The sequence below is a fragment of the Phalacrocorax carbo genome, chromosome 3, assembly GCF_963921805.1.
Source record: "Phalacrocorax carbo chromosome 3, bPhaCar2.1, whole genome shotgun sequence".
NCBI classification, from domain to species: domain Eukaryota; kingdom Metazoa; phylum Chordata; class Aves; order Suliformes; family Phalacrocoracidae; genus Phalacrocorax; species Phalacrocorax carbo.
Window position 1 is genome coordinate 127890059 of NC_087515.1, and position 15976 is coordinate 127906034.

Below are 15976 nucleotides of genomic sequence, written 5' to 3' on the forward strand. Positions count from 1 at the left end.
CATTTCTGGTATTGTGCTGGGGCTCGCCTTACCCCAGCTTCCTGCGTGCTACTTCCCCGTCTCTTAGGACATATTTAAACCAGGAAACTTTGAATGGTGGGAGTGGGGAATTCAGATTTGCTGGTGTTTTATAGCCTGTTGCATGCTGTTGCCCACAGCCGCACAAGGTCAGGCTCGAGGTCTTTTGAAGGGACTCTCAAATCATGCAGTCACAGAATGGTTTGGGTTGGAAAGGACTTTTGAAGATCCATTAGTCCAACCCCCCTGTAATGATCAGGGACATCTACTGGATCAGGTTGCCCAAAGCCCTGTCCAACCTGACCTTGAAGACTCCCAATGACGGGCACCCACCACCTCTCTGTCCTGCCGCTTATCGTGAAACCTTGGGTCTGTCGTGATCCAAGCTCGGCCTGGCCGAGCAGCCAGACCACTGTGTCCCACCCCTGAGGGTTTGTGCTTCTTCACTGGCTTCTTGTAGCCAACTGTTGTTTTAAACTTGAATTTTTGGAAGAGCTTTTGGAAGATACCCTGGGTGCCGTTGCTGGTGGTGTAAGACGGAAAGCAAGAGCTTCAGTTTGTAGATCGGGGGAGGAAGGATCACTGACAGTAAAACTTATTCTGAGCTGAATTTGCCCTAGATGAACCATTTAGAGCCTTTTAGCTTAAAACCCTATCCTTGATTCAGGAGAAAACTTAAAAAGAACCAGTTTTTGTATAACCACGTCAATGCAGAATTGAGACCGAGATGCTCAGTGGTGTGACCCCATGGTATCATTGAATTGCCACAAGGTATTTTATTTTATTTTATTTTATTTTATTTTATTTTATTTTATTTTATTTTATTTTATTTTATTTTATTTTATTTTATTTTATTTTATTTTATTTTATTTTATTTTATTTTATTTTATTTTATTTTATTTTATTTTATTTTTATTTTATTTTATTTTTATTTTATTTTATTTTATTTTATTTTATTTTATTTTATTTTATTTTATTTTATTTTATGTTGTGTTTTGTGTTGTGTTTTGTTTTGCTTTCATTTATTTTATGTATTAATTTATTTTATTATTTTATGATTTTATTTTATTCTATTTTATGTAGGAAGTTTCTCAGGTTCTGGTGTTTTATTAGCGAATATCTTAAATAAAAAAAAAGACATCGAAGTAGATGAACCCGTATTTGGTGGTTCCTTCCGGTGGGAATGGCTGAAGGTCAGACAGAGCTCCCAGCTTGCTGCCAGGTTGTAGCTGGGGCTGCGGGGTTTGGGTTGCGGGCGGCGGACGTTGGCCTTGGCTGAGGTTTGCCAGCGGGTCGGGTGATGGATGAGCAGCGCGCGAGGCGGGGGCTCGGTGCTGCCGGCAGGGAATCGGCTCCCCTCCGCTCGCTTGTTTTCTGCAGCCTTCGTAATTAATCACCGTGCCCAGGAGAACGGGCAAGAAAATGAAACTTGGGCTCCTCGCAGGAGCTCTGTAGCTTCTGCAAATTCTTTGTATTCCACATTCTCTGTCTTATTTAACTCTGCATTGGGAGAGCTGGGGTTTACTGAGTTTATTTCCCCTTTTTATGGTGACATCACATCAGCTCCTGCCCATCCGACTCCGTCAAATCTCCTCGAAGGTGAAGAGATGGAGTGAAAAATACACCGAAGGCAGAATTGGGGTGGTACGCCCAGGTTAACATCGATGTTCTCGTGAAAGGCAGATGCAGCCAAGACAAAGACATCTATTAATCATTCATTTAACACAGCAGCTGGTATCACATTCATTGCTGGAGCTGGGCCATTCCAGCAAGAGAAACTTATTGCTGCTGAAGTCATAAAAAATTGAACAGCTGAAGGGGTGGAATTTGTTGGTAAACTCTTGAAACTTCCCATATTTCTCAATTATTTTATTTTTAATTTACATCATGTGCTTCCCAAGTCTTCCAAGACTGCAAAGAGCAGAAAAACTGGAAGGAACCCACACAGGGAAGGGGATTGTCCTCGTGTTCAGGGGGAGCTTCCCGTGTTCCAGCTTGTGCCCGTGGCCCCTTGGCCTGGCGTTGGGCACCGCTGAAAAGAGCCCGGCCCCATCCCCCTGACACCCACCCTTCAGATATTTATAGGCACTGATGAGATCCCCCCTCAGCCTTCTCTTCTCCAGGCTGAACAGACCCAGGTCTCCCAGCCTTTCCTCACGAGGGAGATGCTCCAGCCCCTGATCCCCTTGGCAGCTCTGCCCTGGCCTTGCTCCAGCAGTTCCCTGCCCTTCTTGCACTGGGGGGCCCAGAACTGGCCGCAGCCCCCCAGCTGTGGCCTCACTGGGGCAGAGCAGAGGGGGAGGAGAACCTCCCTTGCCCTGCTGCCCACACTCCTTTCCATGCCCCCCAGGGCACCGCTGGCCCCCTTGGCCCCAAGGGCCCGGTGCTGGCTCAGGGTCCCCTCGCTGCCCCCCAGCACCCCCAGGGCCTCTCAGCAGAGCCGCTCTCCAGCAGGTCCCCCCCAGCCTGTGCTGGTGCGGGGGGCTGTTCCTCCCCAGGGGCAGGGCCTTGCACTGGCTCTGGTTGAATTTCAGCAGTATAATGAATTTAGGTTTGGTGTAATTCCACTCCGATTTCAGCTCTCTTCCATTTTCCTTCATTCCCCTTGTGCCATCTCGGCACAGCTGGACCACGTAAGGGCTCTGCAGTTGGTGAGCAAGACCATATTTATTATATTGTTGTTTGTGCCTGTAGTACCTGATTTTTTTTTTATACATCTCAGTGCTACTGCTCCACATCCCCTGACGTTCTCTGCTGCATTTTGTCATCTCCTCTGCTTGGCTGTTCCACGTCCGTGGTCCTGCAGGCTCTACCGTGCAAATAACAGCATCCTCCCTGGACAAAAAAGCATAAAATCATTGAATAGTTTGGGTGGGAAGGGAGCTGTGAAGGCCAGCCAGTCCGACTCCCCTGCAATAGCAGGGAAAGTGCTACCTGGACATCATTCTTTAATGAAGTTGTTCCGCAGCAGTTTCTATATAGGCTTTTAGTTCTCCAGGACTTCCTTCCATGTCTACCTCCGGCTCTTTTTTCCATCCCTTTTTCCTCTTTTGAAAATTCTTTTTATTTTTTAAAGTATTTAGACTTTTTTATTCCCTGATATAATACAGCTGCAGTGGCTCCAAGCATTTTCTCCTTTGCTGACTTCTTTTGGAGCATCATTTCTGTGTCACTCCATCCTACCAACACATGTTGTTTCAAGTTTCTTGTTGAAGTTTCCTCATTCCATGGCTTTTTGAGTGCTTCCTCCTCCCATTCTTTGATGTCTGTAGCTGTGCCGTGCAAATCCCGTGGCAGAAGCGGTTCATCTTTGATTTTGATGAAAAGAATTTGAGAACTGCTCTTCCTCTGAGCAGGGCAGCGGAGGAGGGACCTTCCTCGGGGTCGCCGAAATCAGGCGGGTCGGATGACGCGCTGATGGCAAAACCAAAAATATTTGGATCCAGATCAAAAGAGCCATTTTACACCCCAAACACCTTAAGGTTCCTGTCTGTTTTGGTTCATCCTATTAGAAAAAAATAACATCCAGACCTCCATGGTTCCTGTGACGTGACTCTTGGTACGAAGATACAGCGAGTCCCCAGGCTTCTGCTTGTGATGGGTGGTTGGGACCAAGCCACCCCGGACGCAGGACCCTTGGCTGGGAAGCAGAATGGTGACAATAATTTGTTTTTTTTTTTCCCTCCTGAATCATTCCCCCCCCCAGCTCTGTACACGAACCAGGCTCTTCCAAAATTTTAGCAGAATATACCATCCGCGGTGCACACCAGCGCTGGGGAAAGACCGGGGGGGTGTGGGGGTCCTGATCACTGCCAGGATGGTGCGCAGCCTGATCCTGGTTTTATCCCGTAGTCACCTGGATGTCAGTCCAAACTGACATTGAGAGCAGCCCCTTTCCCAAGCAGGAAAATAAAAAAGCTGTTGCTTTTAAGTGCAAAAATGCCTATTTTTGATGGAGCAGCCGCAGGCTCGGTCACTGGGCTGGGACTTGGGAGGTGCAGGAGGGCCGGTGTGATTTGGGTAAAGGAGGTTTTCTTGTGTCTCAGTTTTTCTTCTTGTGAAATGATCATTTTTCTATGATGTAGAAGAGGGCTGTGAGACTAATAACATTTGCGGCACATTCAGTTGGGATGGCGAGTTAGAGGAGTGCGCAGATTAAAAACCAGCGAGTGTCTGAATTTAAAAAAGAGAAGCAAAAATTGCTTTTGATTTCAAGAGGCGTAATTTTTTATTTTAAAAAATGAAAGTCCCTAGGACAGGACCGCTTCTGTTTCCAATCACAGCAAGCTGCAAGCGTTGCTGCTCTCGCTCGCTCCCGCGCCATCGGAGCCGCCTGGCAGGTGGCGTCGGCAGCGGCGCTCGCTCGCCGCCGGCACCATGCGTTGGGTTTCATTATCAGCCAGCCGGTGCGGGATTCGAGTGGGAGAAGCTGGCGGCGAGTCCTTTCGCCTGCGATGGCAACAGCACCGTGTGCCGGCGGGCGCTGAAGGGCTCGCCAATCCCCGGGGAGCGCACGGGGGGAGCGCGCGGGAGCGAGCGGGAGCCGGCGAGCTTCGCGGCGGCATGTTCGTCATCGGGGGGCTGCGCAGCCTACGCCCAGACCGGCGGAGCTGGGAGGCTCTCAGGTAAGGGGCGACGGCTTCTTCCCCCCCTAAAGCATCCCCGGGGGTTGGTGGTGGTTTGGGGGGTGTTTGCGGCGGTGGGTTTGGGAGCGAGCGGTGGGGTGTTCCTGCGCTCCCCGGTGCGACCCGGCTGGGATGGGGGGGAAGGGGAAACCTTTGCTGCCACTTTATTCAGCATTTATACAACAGCGCAAAGAAAAGCCGGCGTCCGGCTAATGAATGATATTTGCATTTTCCGAGGCCGCCTTCTCTCAGGCATTTTACTTTGGATTTCTTTTACGGATTGAACTTTGCTGAGGCTGTTTTCGGTGCTGCACCCTTGCGCGCAGCGCTTCCAGCACTGAATACAGCCGCACGCTTGTAAGAGAACGTGCTAAGTAGAAAATGACGTATTTCAGCGGTGACCTTGAAAATCAATGTGTAAATGTTTAAGCTGGGTCGAGCTGGCATGAATCCTCACGGCGACTTGCAGAAGTAAGGACGTTAGGGTTTTTTTTTTGTTAAAAAAAAAGCGTTCCTTGTTAAAAGAAAAAAATGCTGATTGCTTAATGTGCGTTAATCATTGATGAAAGGAGTAGAGCAGCAGATGAAGTTCATGATTTCACATGTATATGGGTCCCCTTTAGCAAAGCGTTGCACAATTTGAAGGAGCTCGTCCCCTTTGAAGTTCACGCAGGGTTGCTGTGTCAGTGGGCTCTCGCACGGGGTTTTATTCTTGAATTTCTCCTGCCCTTAACTCGCTCTTCGGATCCGGGACCATCCCTGCCTGCGCGTGGCAGCAGCACCCGCCGCCCCAGAGTTGCTGGATTATGCAAGGTGAATAAAAATACAGTCGTCGCCTCGAGCCCGCTGCGTGGGGGAAGGTGTTGTAGGGCTTTCTACCATAAATCTGACATCGACAGCGCCTTCGTTTTTGATGTACATCGCTCTAACAGGCTGGAGTGATGGAGAAGATTGTTTAGGATTTATGTAAACCTTTAAAACGCTGCATAAATTGTAGCCGGAGGCTCTGCCACACCTCTCTTGAGTGGCACGAGCAAATTCCCATTTCCAAACCTGGCTCTATCCTCCTTTTTTTTTCTTTTTTTTTCTTTTTTTTTTTTTTTTGCTTCCCAGTTTTTTTGTCACTGATGACATCAGCACATCACTAAATAGCACAGTAAGGTCCAAGGGTTGGGTATCGTGATGCTGCTCTGAGTCTTATATCTCCGTCTGCGTTTTCAGAGCTCTTTCATTCACCCCTTTTAAATTTTCTCTGCTATTGATATAGGTCTGCCATCAAAAAGTGGCACTGTGGCACTAAAAGAACCTCGTTTTCCTTAAAAACTTAGAATTCAGACTCTACAGCAGAGTAGCAGGAGGTATTGTGTGTCTTGACGATGGATAAATTGGTTTTAAAGACAGTATGGGGAGACGATGAATTGCCAAGAGCATTAGAAGACCTGGGACCTGAAATCTCAGACCCACAGATGTCACGAGTTTGTTGTGTCTCTGTGATGTTGGCTTTTGTGTATTCTCAGCTGGGCACCTCTTACCCCGTCCGTTAGCAGTTTTATGTGTGTGTTGATGATGGTGGTGACCGGGGTGAAATCTTGGTGAACAACAGCATGTTGTGGGAAATAATGCTCCAGCATTGCATCAGCCATGAAGCAAGCCTTCATGCAAGACCTTAAAACAGGAAAAGGTGATTTTAGTTTGAAACAAATCCAATCCAAACTGGATTTCCTGGACCCGTGCTCCCACTCTCACTGGGACCAAGATGCACGTTGGACACGAGCTGCTCATACCGAGGAGGTCAGCGCAGGATTGCTGGAGGTGGGATGGAGACGGCAGCTCGCGTGCTTCTCACGCGTCCTGGCTTCTTCTGAGGGTTTGCACGTGCCTTTCCGTGCCTCAGAGGAGCTGACAGGGGTCAGTCCCTCCACCCTGTCCCATCCCAGGATTTACCTGCTGGTTCTTATCTCCCAGCCTGGGTCTCCTGACACGCTGCAGGTAGATGTGTGCTGAGATCTCGAGGACCTGTTAACCTGAGTACTATCGGCATCTGCCATTTTTTTAGCCCTTCTTCTGTGGTTTCTTCCTTCTAGCACTTCTGCACCCTCCATCCTCATTCACCCAGTCAGAGCAGTCTGAATAGTCACAGTTCTCCACGGTAACCTGGTCCTTACCAAGACCTGGCATGAGATGGAGGGACTTGACTGTCTTTGCCATTGTTCTTGGTCCCATCTGGAAATCCCAAAGCAAGGAAATTGTTCTTTTGTCCCTCTCGAGTGGGCAAAACTGGGTCGTCTCTGATATTTGGGGACATCACCCTGGATTTGGGTGGGTGAAGCAGGCGAGTGGTTTGATTTATCGTCACATGCTTTGCTCGGTGGCCAAGAGGATGCAGGATCTGCATCGATGGCAGCTGAGGTGGAACATCCGTCGTGGCTTGTGCTTGCCATGACAGTGCCAACCACACCAGCAACGGTGACGATGCTCCAGCACCACCAGCCCATCACTCCCAACAGAAATACAGGGCATCCGCCTGTGCTGGCTCCCGATGCCCCGGCTCTCCCTCTCTTGCTGGTGGTGGTGAGACGTTGTGGGTGGCTCTCGGTACCACCATCCGCAGAGAAAAGAGGTGGTGGAGGAGCAAACCCCTCCCTGCAGCTGGGCAGAGCTCCAGCTGGGCAGCTTTTGTGCAGGGAGGGTCAGGAACCAAAAATGTGGAACCAATTCCTTGGTAGGTAACAGGACACGTAGGGTTTCCATGGTTTGGTGTCTGCTGATTGTCCCGGGACATTTTCCTGGGGCTGTCCAGGTAGCTGTGACAAGCAGCGTTGAATTACATTAAAAGCAGGTAGATGCCTGTTAGCAGGATGAGAAATATTTTCAAAATTGATGCTTACCCCATTCTGGAGCTCTGATTTAATGCTTAAAATGACAAAAAAAACAACGAACTGAAAAATCAGCTTTTGCATCATGGTTGCTCGCAGAGCGACAGCAGGAAAGCGGAGCCGGGAGCTCAGCGCTTCCCAACAACTTGCCAGACTTCTAAAATTTTCACACTTTGTACCGTGGGCATGTTCGTTGCTTAATTAGTTTGACTTTCATTATTCTTCCTGGCAAAAGCCATCAGGATCCAAAGGTTGTTCAAAGGGCACAAAGTGATGCAATTATTTGTGCTCTTTATTTTTTCACCTTTCCTAGCAGGTTTGTATCTCTGACACTGGGCTCGGGGGAATGTGATGCTGAAACATCCTCGCGTACCTTGCTTTTGCTATCGGTTGTTTTGAACATGTTCTGGCCTGACTTGTCACGGAAATGTTGGCTACAATGCTGGACGTGGCGACTTTAGGATCCTTTTAACCATGCTAACCATCACCACCTCTTTTAATGCTGCTGTGGTGCTACAAGTGCAGCTACGTAAGTTTAAAAATAAAAGTAATTTCCAACGGTGCTGCTCCTTGCAGTGATCCCTGGCTGTTTACAAGGCTCAGCCCCATCCCAAAGCGCTGCTCCATCACCCTGGGGCTTAGTTAGCGAGCAGCATTGAATTCCCCCCGGTCTCCTTGCACAGACCAACTCAACCCCTTAAGGCACGGAGAAGCTCCAGCCCCATTCCTCCCTCCTTCTGTCCCCAGAAAATGAAGATCTCTCTAGCCAGCAGGGCTGCAGAGGAGGGGATTGGTTGGAACCCTTAATTATCAAGTCTGCTTTTAATTAAGCGGGTAGCTTCAACCGTGAAAGTAAAATATTTGTGATTCAAGGTGTGGGTTACAGCGTTATCTCCTGGATCCGATGGCTGGAAGCGCTGCGTGTGGCGCTGTGCCGGGTTAGTCCCGGCTGCGGCCAAGGTCTCCACCGGGTGAGATGCTGCGGGGCTCCCCGCGGGGTCCCACGATGGCCCTTCGCTTTGCAGGGCTCTGACTGCTCCCGTCCTCCTCTGGTCTTCGGGGAGAAACCCGCTCTGCTCCTGGCTTTTTGCCAGCCAAGAATCAGGTATCCGAGGTAGGCTTAAAGAGTTTGACTTCTTAGAAAAGGCTTGATGACATCAGGGTACGTGGATGGATGGGGTGGGGGAGCTCACCACCTTCATCCCCAGCTCCTGCTTCTCCGTGCGGTGGTTTCCAGCCAGGGTGAGATCCCGCTCCGGGCTGGAGCAGGGCTGCATCTACGTCAAGAATTTCCTCTTTACAAACATGATCAGCGCGATGTGCAGTGTCGTCTTCTGATGTGCCTTGCATGAGGCTCCCGCGTTACCCAGGTAGCTGTCAGCCCCTGTTAGGATCCCTCCCCGTGCCGATTTTATCCGCGCTGCTCTCCGGACCTGTCTGGCATTCGCACACAAACGGGAGGGACGTGATGTGTGCGTGAATGTCTGAAATCAATAGGAATTATCTGCTATGGGATGCTGTTCATGTGCTTGGGTCTGGTAGCCAGAGGTCCTGGAGGACCGGGAAGGGAACCTGGGCACCAGTTTGCTGCTGGTCAGCTGCGCCTCCTGCCATCACACAGCCCGAGGTGATGAGTGGATGTAGCGGCAGCGCAGTGCTCACTCCTGGAAGATTTCTGTCCTTGCACAGTGTGATTTCCAGTAGCATTTTCTACCCGTAGCACCTCCACCCATAGCTGTCATCCTCCGATTAATTGATATTTGCCCACGTTGTTGCAAAGCGAGCGCCCATCTGTCTGCTCAGGCAGCTCTTGAAGCAGCTGCCCACGGGCTGCGTTTTGTAGGGGCTGGTGTTTGTGGGACATTTCCCGAAGGGCAATAGGATTTGTGGTTGTGTTTCCTCCTCCTCCTCTCATTACCAATTTGCCTTTTAAGACCTGGAAAGTATCTTTTAAAAGTACTACCTGGTGCTGCATTGGCAAAAGCTGTGGTCCTGGAGGGTGATGTGCAAACGGCGGGGTATCTAAAATCATGCCGTGGCTTCAGAAGATGGGCAGAACGGATGGACTGGGGACATCAAGCAGGAGTAGGGGTGCCGCTTGGTGCTCTTTGAGCCATCCTGAGCTACGCTGCCTGCTCGCTGCCCTGTTAAATCTTCTGTGGAGCAGTTGGGTGGGAGAAGAGGGACACTGACTGCGATGGAGGCTGGAAGCGGGAGAGAAACGGGGTGTCTGCAGGGTGTTTGGGCAGCGCTGGAAGAGCCAAGGTACTATCCCACTCCACTCAGCAGCGATGTTAAATAAGAAAGCAGTGGGTGATGGAGGCTGATGCCGGGGGGGTGGGTTCCGTGGTTATAACACCAGATGGCTTCCCAAAAAAAAAAGAGCCCAACAGTTTGTGGGCACAACACACTGTAATGTAAAATAGGGGTAACCTCTGCAAAGCTGCTGGAGTTAATTCTGTCTTTCTTCCCCCTCCCTCCTCCCTGCTACGTTCCCTACTGCCTTATTTACCTCTTAATTATATCACATCTAACTGGCTCTGTAAATACCTCAGGGCAGGGATCCTTCTGTTTTGGAGGCGCCTGCCGCAGCTGTGAGTGATGGTAATAAGGGATTAATAATGATGCAACAAGCTACAACTTTGCCTCCGTTGTGCACTACTGTTGCTGGGTGGGTTTTTTTTTTCCCCTTTTCCTCCATATGGTTAGTCTAAAATATCAGCTGAGAAGAGAGGGAGGTGTTTTGAAATCTAAGCCCTACACAAACGAAGATAACTGAAAAGAGGGGTGGGGGGAAATCTGCATTTTTGAAGTGGCATTCCCTGCCGTTTGCCCAATTCCTCTCAAAAAGGGGTCTCTCCAACCTTGCGTTTCACCCCTCCTGTTTCTGCTCGTCCCCCTCGTGCCTTCTCCTCCTGCTTCACCTTGGCATGTCGCCGTCGTGGGTCGGGATAGCTGTGTCCTCTGCAACTCAGAGGTGGGGAAGAAAAAAATCTCAAGGAGGACTCTAAAGAGCCAGGTAAGCCTCTGCCACAGGCCGGAGGATGGCACCACCCCAGGCTGGCAGACCCGCGAGGTGGTACCCGCAAGGATGCGAAAGTCCTGGTCTCACTCGCTTGGGTTTAGACCACAGTTTAATTTCTGAGCCTGGCTTGAGTATTGGTTGGTGTCTCAGAGGCAGGTTCTGGCTTGCTGCATGGCCTTAAACTTACCATCTCACAGCCTTGGGGTGCTTGTGCCGTGCAATGTGTTTTCCTTTGGAAATGCTGCCCAGGCAGTGGCTGCTGCATCCTCCCCATACAGCCTCGTGCAGCAGGTCCTGCTCTTGCTCAGGACCTCTGGGTATCGCTATAATGCAAATAAATATTAAGGAAATCAAGCCATCTCCTCAAGTATTACCTGTCATTTGTTGCTTTTCTGTAGCTTTCTCAAAATCCCCCTTTTTCGTACTTTGCCTGCTCCTGGATGCCAGAGTATTTGTAATAAGCAGGAAGAAGTGGCTGCTCTTCGGAGCCTTGCTCGGGCATCAGCAGCAGCTCCAGGCTCCTCCTGCTCCAGAGCAGCAGGAGGGAAATACAGCTCAAGTTTAAAGGTAATAAAACCGTAGTTCTGCAGATTCAGCGTTGGCTGGGGTAACCCGCGGTGCGACACCGGCAGAGGAGGTGGCAGCCGGGGGGGGACCGGTCCTGCCCCCCAGCTGGGATGCGGCGGAGGGATGCGGGTTGGGGTGTTGTGGAGGTGTTTTGGGGCTTCTGCTGTAACACGAGTGGGCAGTGCTGGTGGTGGTTGATTCCTGAAGTAAAGTAGTGTGCAGCCACTTCAATGAAAATAAAACTAAACCTTTTGTTACCTACTGTAGTCTCCTTCCCAAAGACAGATTCCGCTCTAATTAGTCTAAATAATTGCTGTACCTCTTCTGCCATCCTTCCTGGGAAGCTCCTTGATAATCTTACTCTTCCATGGTCAAGACTCATCACCCCAGGTCATCTCGGTTTGAAAATCCCCTCCCTTTGCGGATCCCGTAGGGACTGCGCAGCTGGCGGGATGTCAGATGTGATGCAGACCTTTTGAGTTCAAGCAGCTCCTCCTTTTCACTGGGGTTTGGTCAAACCGTGCCCACTTTGTTGTTTTAATCTTTTTCTTACAAATCCCTTTAATCGCTCTGTCATTCACGCCGCTCTTTTAGGACCAATTGTGGCTATCTGTGTGCTGAGAAGGCGATCTCAGCTGTGCATAATCCTCTGTTTGCTTAGCTAATTATGCCTAGATAGCTACCAACGCCGTCTAAAACCCCGAACCCTTCATTCTCCATGCGCTGCTGACCGTGTCCAAATATCCATGAGCCGCTGCTATGTCATCGCTGCATTTTGCCTAAGTTCCCATCCAATATCTTGCTCGGTTTTGTCTGACTACTGTGAAGTGTTTGAAAAAAAAAACCCATAACACCGCCCCAACCCAGTAAACGGCAGCAGGAGCCGCTTCTCCCTGCAGCTTATTATTTCCCTGTGGCTATTGATTAAAGTTGTGTTTGACTGAGTTTCATTCTATTTCTTGCCTGTATTTTTCAACTCCCTGGGACGCTTCGTAATCTCTTTTTGTTCGCAGCGATGGTTACATCTTTTCCAAATCTTGTATTGTATGCAAATTTCAAGAGCTGTCTGATCCCTAATTAAGATAATAAATAGGGAAAGGCTTAGCAGAGACCCTGTGAGCACCATCAGCTACCTCTCCCCCACCCTGCTGAGTGATTTAGCAGGTCCTCTGCAAACCTTCTCTAGTTGGTGGAAGAAGAGCGCGTGTTGGGACCGCTGAGTTATCAACCGCTCGAGAGTGAGGTCTGGCGAGATCTGGCAACATGAAAAATGTCCCTTATTTTTTATATGTTTTGAAAATCCCACCCCAGTGCAGGCGCCCAGGAAACATCAAGGATGCAGCCGTGTTTCTGTAGAATAAGGTCATCAGCGGGCGGCATCAGTCTTCATCCCTTTTGGCAGCAAAATCCATGGGATATATTCTAGAGACTGGAGGCTTTCCTCCATCCTTGTGAGAAGGATGGTGACCCCATCCCACCTTCTACAAGCAGGTGAGAAGGCCGTCGCTGCCCTGGCTCAGGCACCAGCTGTGGTTCAGAAGCTGGTTGAGATCTTCTGGTCACAAATGGTCTTGTGTAGCTCTAAAATCTATGCAGACGAAAGGCAGACGTGCCGCTTCTGTCGTGCATCGCGTAAACGTGGGCAGAGGATAAGGACGGAGCCGGCGACAGCTTGAGGATGTTTAACACCAATAATCCAATTATCGAGGAATTTCTCTGCGTAGTTCTTCAGCGGGTTTCATAAGGCTTGGGATTCATTTGGAAGAGGCTGATAATGCTTTATTTTTAAGCTGCATTTTTCTTTGTATGTGGTTTTATATTTTTAATATCTCCCTCTACAGCCTTTCAAAAGATTTACTTCGGGCAGGAAAAAAAACCCAATTCAGTGGTTTTTTTTTTTTCATTCCATCTTACTAATAGCTTTCCTTTTCTATTTAAAAACCTGCAGCACAGCACTTAGCTCGTCTTGCTGATACGGTTGGTTATGTGAGGGTAGGACATTAATTGTGAAGGTGAAGCACTCGCTTGCTTTGATGGATTGTTTGCTTTGATCAGGGGTAAATTAATGGTCAGCCCAAACGTCCTGGTGAGCGAAACGTTCCGCCGGTGACACCAGCAGCGAGGGACACTCATCCCCCTCCCCGTGAGCGTTGGCAGGACTTTTTCAAAAAGTAAACTAGAGGTTTGCGTCTTCTTAAGTCTTTAAAATGCACTGGGCAAAAAAATGCCTTTCAGAACAGCAATTAGTAATTTATTTAAATAGGTGGGACCTGCTGGTCGGAGAAGATCTGGGGGTGTGTCCTGGAGCTGGGCTGAAAACCGAAGCTCTGGGCTCGTGGGCAGCACAGTGGTCACTGAAGCGCAGCGGGGATGGGTGTTTTGCACCCAGAATGTGCCCGTGCAGCGTCCCGCGCTGTGGGGGAAGCTGTAAAATTAAAGAGATGTTTTTAATATGAGAAACAGTGTTGTTTGGGTTTCCAGGTTGCAGAGTGTGTGGAAGTGGCTTCATGGTCACTTGGAACTGGTGAGGAATTTGGAGGTAAAATCCGTGGAGTGCCATGTATTCCTATAACATGGGGAAATGATCAGATCCACCTAATGAATCACAGAATCACAGAGTCACAGAAGGGCCACCTTCTTAGAGGCCACCCAGCCCAACCCCCTGCCATGAGCAGGGACACCTTCAGCCAGAGCAGGTTGCTCAGAGCCCCGTCCAGCCTGGCCTTGAGTGTTCCCAGGGATGGGGCATCGACCACCTCTCGGGGCAGCCTGGGCCAGGCTTTCACCGCCCTCATGGTGAAACATTTCTTCCTTCTCTAGTCTGAACCTCCCATCTTTTAGTTTGAAACCATCACCCCTTGTCCTGTCTCTACAACAGCTAGGGTCTGTGTATTTGAGACAGTTCCCCCAGTGTAATGCAGTAATTCCCCCTGCAAAAGAGCCGAGCTGCAGTCCTGTGCAGCATCTCAAAAAGCTTTTTGCTGCAAGGCAGGGGTCCCACGACCCCGCTGGAGATGGGGCTGGAAGAGGCAGAGCTGCTGCCCGGCAGGCAGGGTGGCAGCGTGGCTGCCCTAACCCTTGGCGCAATGCATCTTGCTTTGGGCTTTCCCAAGAGCATGGGCGTCCCATGGTGCATGGGCTTCCCGCAGCTGCTCGGGAGGTGGCAGCTGTGACTGTCCCTTGGGGGGGGTATTCGCCGCCACGGCGGCACTGCCGGTGGTCACAGCCCCGGGTCTGCGTGCTTCCTCCTCACCTGCTTGTTGTCCCTCTGGGCTGACATCTACCCTCTAGCACAATGCTAGGTCATATTGCTATTAGCTGTTGGCGAGCAAAAAACGTGCGGTGAAAGGAAATCTGCTCGACTGGCCACCAAATTGTTAGTGGGCTGCAGGAAGTGTCTTTAAATTCTGCAATAATTGCATCATGGATGGGCCTCCATGGGGAAGAACATGGATGTGTGGATGTGGTCACCATTGTCCCTGCTCACCGTTGATGAAGGGAGTGAAAGGTGACGTGTTCGGTGGTGGCTGCCGTGACCAAGGTCCTGCTCGTCACACCGTCAGGGGTGAGTGTTTGCTGTGGGAGGGAGAGCTTGGGAGTCCGTCCCATCAGAATCTCCTGCTCCTGCCCAAACGCTTCATGTGGTGATGTGTGTCTCTGGCAAACGTTAATGATTGCCCTTACCCAACGCCAGCTCTCGATATTGCTCCAAAAAATTAACTTGAACGTGATTCACCACCAAGTTTTGCTCAGTCCATAACTGGAGAAGGGAAGTAAAGTTAACTTAGCCCCTTGTGGTGTCCCAGTGGGAGTGAAGTCCTGCTCCCCATGCTCCAGAGGCATCCTCTGGGTTGGAGGGTACAGGGAGCTCTGGTTGACACCTCTGTCCCTTGTCTACACCCAGTCCAGGGGGTTGTGCATCTCCACATCTTCTTTGGTCCTCTCCATTGCATTCCTGGGTGTCTGTGCGGTAACAGAAGGGTATTGATGGGTGGTTTTGGGGTGGAGAATTGAGCCCAGACTCTTTGGGGTACACTTCAAATGTGGGTAGCAGGCAAGGACTTTCAGGAAGCAGGCTGTTACTGTAAGTCCAGATTGAGGCATGCGAGGTGACGTCCAACATAGGCGTGTTACTTTAGGATTTTCTAAAGCTTTGTCTTCAGCAATCAGGCTTTTTATGTATTTATTTATTTATAATTCTATGGTTAGAAAAAATGGGCATTTTTAAATCCTTTAACAAAATCCTGATGTGGCCAACACTTTACCATGGGTGGTTAAACCAGGATGATATCCAAACCAGGATGATAATGCTACCCCGTCTGTTAATCCTCAGATGGTTAGAGATCAGACAGTCTAGCTAGAATATTATAATGAGATATCGGTCAAGGGGTTAAAAATTACACTCTTTTATATCTTTATTTTTGGTGTGCTCATTGAATCTTGGTTAGTTATTCGAGCTGTCGCCTTCCAGACTTCTTCCATGGCAGCCAGCCGTCAGCTTGTATCTTCAGAAGCAGAGCTGTCAGTCAGGAATTTCGCATCAAGTCTAATAAAATGGATTAATTTATTCACAGGGCAACCACGGCAATCTTTTCAAATGAGCTCTGTAATGCAGTGCTTTGTTTTGGTAAGTGAAAAATTCTCTCCAGCAGCTAAAATGTCATTTTGGAGACAACGCTGCAAAAGCTTTCCTCTGACTTGCTTTTCATGAGAGGTTGGAGATGTTGGGGTTCTGCAGCCAGGGTGTTAGTGCACCCGTGCACAAGCCTGAAGGGTCTCCTGGGGTTTTTCAGCCTCCTGTTGGACCTGCCTCTGTTGTTTGACCTTTTCCCTGTGTGAGATGACAGTAGACGGCATGAGAAGAC

General features: G+C 49.6%; 1 protein-coding gene across 7 annotated transcripts in view; it reads left to right on the forward strand.

The window, feature by feature from the left end:
• NCOA1 (nuclear receptor coactivator 1) overlaps window positions 1-15976 on the forward strand; it is a 187577-nt gene that overhangs the window by 91975 nt on the left and 79626 nt on the right. Inside the window, exon 1 of one of the 7 annotated variants that reach the window (XM_064448315.1) lies at window positions 4423-4643. The exons of 5 other annotated variants lie outside the window; for them this stretch is intronic. The gene's annotated coding sequence lies outside the window, so the exon portion shown is untranslated. Of the gene's footprint in view, window positions 1-4422; window positions 4644-5436; window positions 5457-15976 lie in introns of those variants that run through there. One more of the 7 variants, XM_064448317.1, reaches the window with a different exon arrangement.